General features: G+C 43.6%; 1 protein-coding gene across 3 annotated transcripts in view; it reads left to right on the top strand.

The window, feature by feature from the left end:
- Positions 1-5897: 5897 nt before the first annotated feature.
- Positions 5898-6912, top strand: part of PARP4 (poly(ADP-ribose) polymerase family member 4) — a 95686-nt gene continuing 94671 nt past the window's right edge. For all 3 annotated transcript variants that reach the window (XM_077868455.1, XM_077868456.1, XM_077868454.1), the window contains exon 1: positions 5898-6245. The gene's annotated coding sequence lies outside the window, so the exon portion shown is untranslated. The remainder of the gene's footprint in view (positions 6246-6912) is intronic.

Genomic DNA, 6912 nt, shown 5'->3' with positions numbered 1-6912 from the left:
TGCAAAAACATCTAGTTTGTTATTATGATAGTTTTAAGTCCACCATGTTTGTTCTAAATATCCACCCTGATATTGACAAGAAATTTACCAAGTTTCCTGGTCAGTTTCCTTTAAAAGACAGACCATAAAAGCCCTCAGTGGCAACCTTGTCAGGACCTCTCTCATTTTTGAGAGCTTTCTCTGTATCTCTGCTTTAACTTTTATCACTTTGCTCACTCTGCTGTCTGCGAGATTCATTGTTTGACTCCGTGAGACAAGAACCAAGCTCTCCAGTATCAGTTTCTGCTGAGAAATTGGCTATTGATCTCCTTGATAATTGCTTGTATGGGACAAATTATTCCTGTCTCTTTTAGCAACTTCATTATAATGTGTCTTGGTGTGGCGCTCTTTTGAGTTTTCCTATTTGGAGCTTCATCAATGTGCTGTTTCCTAATCTTATCAAACTTGGGGAGCTTCTGACCATTATTTCCTCAAATCTCTGCCCCCTTATTCCTCTTATCTCTTCCTTATCTCCCCTTATACATATGTTGGTATTCTTGATGACATCCCACAACGCTCTGAGGCTCTGTTCATTTTTCTTCATTCTTTTTTCCTTCTGTTCCTCAGATTTGATCATCTCAATGGCCCTATCTCTAAGTGTTCTCATTCTTTCTTCTGCCTCCTCAAATCTTTCTGGGGCTGAGCACATCTAGTGAATTTTTTATTTCAGGTATTATACTTTTTAACTTTCAAAATTTCTATTTGTTTTTTTTTTAATCATTTTTGTCTCTTTATTGATATTTTCTGTTTGTTGAGATACTGTTATACTGGTTTCCTTTCATTCTTTGTCCATATTTCCCTTTAGCTCTTTCAGCATATTTAAGATAGTCCATTTAATGCATTTGTATAATAAATCCTATGTTCATGCTTTCTCATGTGTAGTTTCCATTAATTTATTTTTTCCTTTGAATGGGCCTTTATTTTCATGTTCCATGGCATGCCTCATAACTTTGTTATGAGTATCATAACATTTTGAGTATCATAATGTGGCAACTCTGGAAGAAATCAGAATCTTTCTCCTCCCCATGATTTCCTGTTGCTTGCTGTTGGTTAGTGACTTTTAAAAACTATTTTTGTAAAGATTGTATTCTTTATCATCTGTGATCAGCTAGTGGTTTGAGAGTTTCATAAATGCCTGAGTTAAAAAAGAAAGAAAAATGAAAGAAAGAAGAAAGAAAGAAAGAAAGAAAGAAAGAAAGAAAGAAAGAAAGAAAGAAAGAAAAGGAAGAAAAGAAAAGAAAAGAGAAAAGTTAAAAGGGGCACCTAAGTGGCTCAGTTAAGCATCTGACTTTGACTCAGGTTGGGATCTCAGGGCCCAGGTGGAGCCCACATCCAGTTTAGTGCTCAGCAGGGAGTCTGAGTCTCCCTTTCCATCTTTTTTCTGCTTTTCCTCCTGCTTGTGCATGTGCTCTCTCTTTCATTCTCTAAATAAAATATTTTTTAAAATTTAGAAAAATTAAAAAACATGCTTCACATCTTTGCAGATTGGCTCTGTATTGGGTCATTCCTTCTATGATTAGGCAGACTATAACTGTCTCCAGTTCCTGCTTGTGTGAGCCTTGATAAAGTTTCAACTTTTAGTGTTTTTGGGCGCTGCTCCTGGGCTCCCAAGGAGGCCACACTTTATTTTTTACCAAGGTGAGAATGACTTAGGCAAACTTCACAGCAGGGGCTCTAATTCTGCCCCAGCACACATTGTGCATCTGCTTTATTAGCAAATAATCTAAAAGAAATATTTCAAGTTAAAAAGTAAAAATCCCCCTAAGTTCTGTTCCCATACCACCAAAGCTTGCAAGCTTGCACATACCAAAAGCAAGGTAAAGTCTGTAGTCTTCTGGAATGTCTTTCCCCATTATGATTTATAATTCTTATTATAACAACAACAAAACAATAACAAAAATATATATATAGTTATATATATATATATGACCTTGTATTAAACATTCTTTCTCCAGAGCACTCTTCTTTGTGAAGATTGTGTATCTGGAGCAGCTGTCCTCACTTGGATTCAGATAAAACTCTTTCTTTTTTTTTTTTTAAGAAATTCTAAAAGATTTGTTCACTTTGCATTTGATGTGGGACCATCAAGTGCAACAGTAAAGAAAGAATTCTTGAGATGTTTTATGGTACAAAATGGTGTTTTTTATTTAAAGTCTGGGGACAGAACCCATGAGTAGAAAGAGGTTCATTTGATTGTAAGGAGTGATTGATTATAGCGGGTTTTCACTTTTGGAGGTGAAGGTAACTTTAGAGCTCCAGGAAATTAAATCTAGAGGTTCCTGGAGATCTATTATTAAGATTTTCTTGTAAATCATTAAGACAGAAATGATAGTGAAGTTTCATGTCCTGCAAGACTGTGATCTTCATCAGTTGACCATTTGTTTCTCTCTTCCCTTTGTTCTTAGGCAGTCACCAATGCCTGAGGAATGTTAAATATATCCCATTTTAAGGGTAGATTATGGGGTGTCACCTTCTGTTTTGCCCTCAGCTTGCCTTTTGCTCTCTCATCAGCTTCAACAGCCTAAAGATCAGCCAGAGGTATAATCTTATGGGATTCTCAAGTCTTTTCTGAGCAGAAGTCCTAGACATGTGTGCAGCTTTCTAGATGCCCCAGGATACACAGGAGCTTTTCAAAGCCCTTATTCCTCCAAAAAATCTCACTTTTGGCTTTTCTTCTGCTTTTCTTCCTAGGGCTGCAGCCTGTCTGTTCTTTGCCCCAACTGTGTTTTGGGTTTTGCTGCCCCAGGCAGGAGTTTGTTCATTTGCCTTTCAGTGTTTCTGAGATTCACCCCTAAGTAGCTGTTTTTCTGCTTTGAGAGAGTTTGAGGGAAAACCAAGGTAAGCCCTTGTATCGGTCCTTCACGGAACTCCCACACAGGTAATTCCTTAAACTAGAACCAGATTATCCAAACTGGGAATGAGGGCTAAAATAAGTGAAAACATGGGAACATCTGCCACCTTGTTTCAGCCTGGTTACACATTTGCTTGCTTGCTGTAAACCTCTCTGTCTTCTGCGTTCGGATAAGGTGGTTTCTGACAGGTTTTGCCTGGTTTTTGAAAATGTTTTTGGTAAGGGATGGACCCTGGGGCTCCTGACTATACCATTTTTGCTGATATCACCTAAGCTGATCCTTACAGCGCCCTGTAAAGTCACGATGAAATGGGGGCTCCAGTAAAGTACCTTGTGCACAATCCCCTAAGTATACGGCAGCCCTGGTGGCGCAGCGGTTTAGCGCCGCCTGCAGCCCAGGGCATGATCCTGGAGACCCTGAATCGAGTCCCACGTCAGGCTCTCTGCATGGAGCCTGCTTCTCCCTCTGCCTGTGTCTCTGCCTCTCTCTCTCTCTGTCTCTGTCTCTGTCTGTGTCTCTATGAATGAATAAATAAAATCTTAAAAAAAAAAAAACCAATCCCCTAAGTATAAACAGTAGAGGCAAAATTCAAAACCATACTGTCTCTACATCGTTTCTAAACTAATTTAATTTAGATTCACTCAATGAATCTCGGCACCCACCAGTCTGGAATGACAGATCAGTATTTATAACTACTTGAAAACACTGCCACAAGCTTCAGACACAGGAAGTCCTAAACTACACTCGTTATCTTGACCCTCTTGCTTCTCCAATCTCAAACTCTCCAGAAGTTTGCTTCTCTATTGCTCCCTGGATTTACTCTCATTTCTCAGTTAAATTGCAGCACCATCGATGCCTTTTTACCAAACTCCAACTTTGGAGTTAACCTCATTGGCCAAATCTTACCTGAAAGATGAAACTATAAAAATCCTGAACTACGAGGCAATCCCATTTACAATTGCACCCAAAAGCATAAGATACCTAGGAATAAACCTAACCAAAGATGTAAAGGATCTATACCCTCAAAACTATAGAACACTTCTGAAAGAAATTGAGGAAGACACAAAGAGATGGAAAAATATTCCATGCTCATGGATTGGCAGAATTAATATTGTGAAAATGTCAATGTTACCCAGGGCAATATACACGTTTAATGCAATCCCTATCAAAATACCATGGACTTTTTTTCAGAGAGTTAGAACAAATTATTTTAAGATTTGTGTGGAATCAGAAAAGACCCCGAATAGCCAGGGGAATTTTAAAAAAGAAAACCATAGCTGGGGGCATCACAATGCCAGATTTCAGGTTGTACTACAAAGCTGTGGTCATCAAGACAGTGTGCTACTGGCACAAAAACAGACACATAGATCAATGGAACAGAATAGAGAACCCAGAAGTGGACCCTGAACTTTATGGTCAACTAATATTCGATAAAGGAGGAAAGACTATCCATTGGAAGAAAGTCTCTTCAATAAATGGTGCTGGGAAAATTGGACATCCACATGCAGAAGAATGAAACTAGACCACTCTCTTGCACCATACACAAAGATAAACTCAAAATGGATGAAAGAGCTAAATGTGAGACAAGATTCCATCAAAATCCTAGAGAAGAACACAGGCAACACCCTTTTTGAACTCGGCCACAGTAACTTCTTGCAAGATACATCCACGAAGGCAAAAGAAACAAAAGCAAAAATGAACTATTGGGACTTCATCAAGATAAGAAGCTTTTGCACAGCAAAGGATACAGTCAACAAAACTAAAAGACAACCTACAGAATGGGAGAAGATATTTGCAAATGACATATCAGATAAAGGGCTAGTTTCCAAGATCTATAAAGAACTTATTAAACTCAACACCAATGAAACAAACAATCCATTCATGAGATGGGCAAAAGACATAAACAGAAATCTCACAGAGGAAGACATAGACGTGGCCAACATGCATATGAGAAAATGCTCTGCTTCACTTGCCATCAGGGAAATACAAATCAAAACCACAATGAGATACCACCTCACACCAGTGAGAATGGGGAAAATTAACAAGGCAGGAAACAACAAATGTTGGAGAGGATGCGGAGAAAGGGAACCCTCTTACACTGTTGGTGGGAATGTGAACTGGTGCAGCCACTCTGGAAAACTGTGTGGAGGTTCCTCAAAGAGTTAAAAATAGACCTGCCCTACGACCCAGCAATTGCACTGTTGGGGATTTACCCCAAAGATACAGATGCAATGAAACGCGGGGACACCTGCGCCCCGATGTTTATAGCAGCAATGGCCACAATAGCCAAGCTGTGGAAGGAGCCTCGGTGTCCATCGAAAGATGAATGGATAAAGATAATGTGGTTTCTGTATACAATGGAATATTACTCAGCTATTAGAAATGACAAATACCCACCATTGGCTTCAACGTGGATGGAACTGGAGGGTATTATGCTGAGTGAAGTAAGTCAGTCGGACAAGGACAAACATTATATGTTCTCATTCATTTGGGGAATATAAATAATAGTGAAAGGGAATATAAGGGAAGGGAGAAGAAATGTGTGGGAAATATCAGAAAGGGAGACAGAACGTAAAGACTGCTAACTCTGGGAAACGAACTAGGGGTGGTAGAAGGGGAGGAGGGCAGGGGGTGGGAGTGATTGGGTGAAGGGCACTGGGGATTATTCTGTATGTTGGTAAATTGATCACCAATAAAAAAAAAATAAAAAATAAAAAAAAACACGGTGGCACCGGTAGAGGGATAGATACAGAGATCAATAAAAGTAAAATAAAATAAAATAAAATAAAAAAATTCCTGAACTTTCCGGGCGCCTGCGTGCTTCATGTCATGACCTCAGGGTCCTGGATTGAGCGTCCTCACCCCCGACCCCCGTGAGCTCCAGGCTCAGCAGTCGTCTGGAGGGTTCTCGCCCTCTGCCCTCCCCCTTCGCGGGGACGCTGGGGCGCGGGGCGCTGGACTCTAGGCGCGGGGCGGGGCGGGGCGGGGCGGGGCGGGGCGGGGGCGCGGTCTGGGCCTGGGGCGGCAGTCACGGCGGGCTTCCCGCAGCGCTCTCGCTGGCTGGGCTGACCGGGTCAGCACCGGGAGCCCGGAGCCCGGAGCAGTCGGTACCCGGGAGCAGTCGGTGCCGGTGGCGGGGAGCCCGGAGCAGTCGGTACCCGGGAGCAGTCGGTGCCGGTGGCGGGGAGCCCGGAGCAGTCGGTACCCGGAAGCAGTGGGTGCCGGTGGCCGGGAGCCCCGAGCAGTCGGAGCCCGGAGCAGTCGGAGCCCGGAAGCAGTCGGTGCCGGTGGCGGGGAGCCCGGAGCCCAGAGCAGTAGACGCGAGGACGGTCCGGAGCCGGGAGCCCCTGGCAGGTGAGGGGGCGCCGCTGGGAGGACGAGCACTCTCGGCGCAGCGGGTCCGGGCAGGCGGTCGTGGGAGGGGAGGGGCGGCCGCGCGGACTCCCTACCGGAGCGGCGGGGTCAGCTCCGCGGTGCGGTCCTGGTCGTCACCGCGCTGGTGGCCGTGGGACCGCTGCCCGTGCCCGGGGCGTTGTGCTCGGGTGCAGGTCGCCGGCCCTGGGGACAGGACCTGGGCGGGGCCGCCGAGGAGAGCCGGTGCTTAACGCTGGTCCCCGGACGCGGCCTGGGCTCGGGGAGAAGGAGCAGATTGCAATAGAACTCTGTTCTTCGCTCCAGAAGACAGCCTGTTTGATTCAAGTTAGCTATTCCTGAAGTTTGGTTTGGAAAATGAAACTTTTCCAAGAAATAACAGTATTTTTGGTGAATAATCAGGGAACGTAATCGGAACTCGTAATTAGAAACACCACGATAGAAACATTTACAGTGCATGTTGAGGACCAATGTTGAAACCTTGCAGATCCGCTAAATACTTCCTGCAGGGAATGCCCGGTGACTCAGCTGGAGGACTGAACTGCCTTAGAACAAGGCGCTGCTGAAGGTTCCGCCTTTTGGTTCTGGATTGCAAATTAACAATAAACATAAAAAATATTTAAAGTGTAGTGTTAGGATAAAGAAGAAA

The sequence above is a fragment of the Canis aureus genome, chromosome 24, assembly GCF_053574225.1.
Source record: "Canis aureus isolate CA01 chromosome 24, VMU_Caureus_v.1.0, whole genome shotgun sequence".
Classification (NCBI taxonomy): domain Eukaryota; kingdom Metazoa; phylum Chordata; class Mammalia; order Carnivora; family Canidae; genus Canis; species Canis aureus.
The sequence above is the reverse complement of the archived record's forward strand: the minus strand, read 5'-3'. Positions and strand labels throughout refer to the sequence as shown.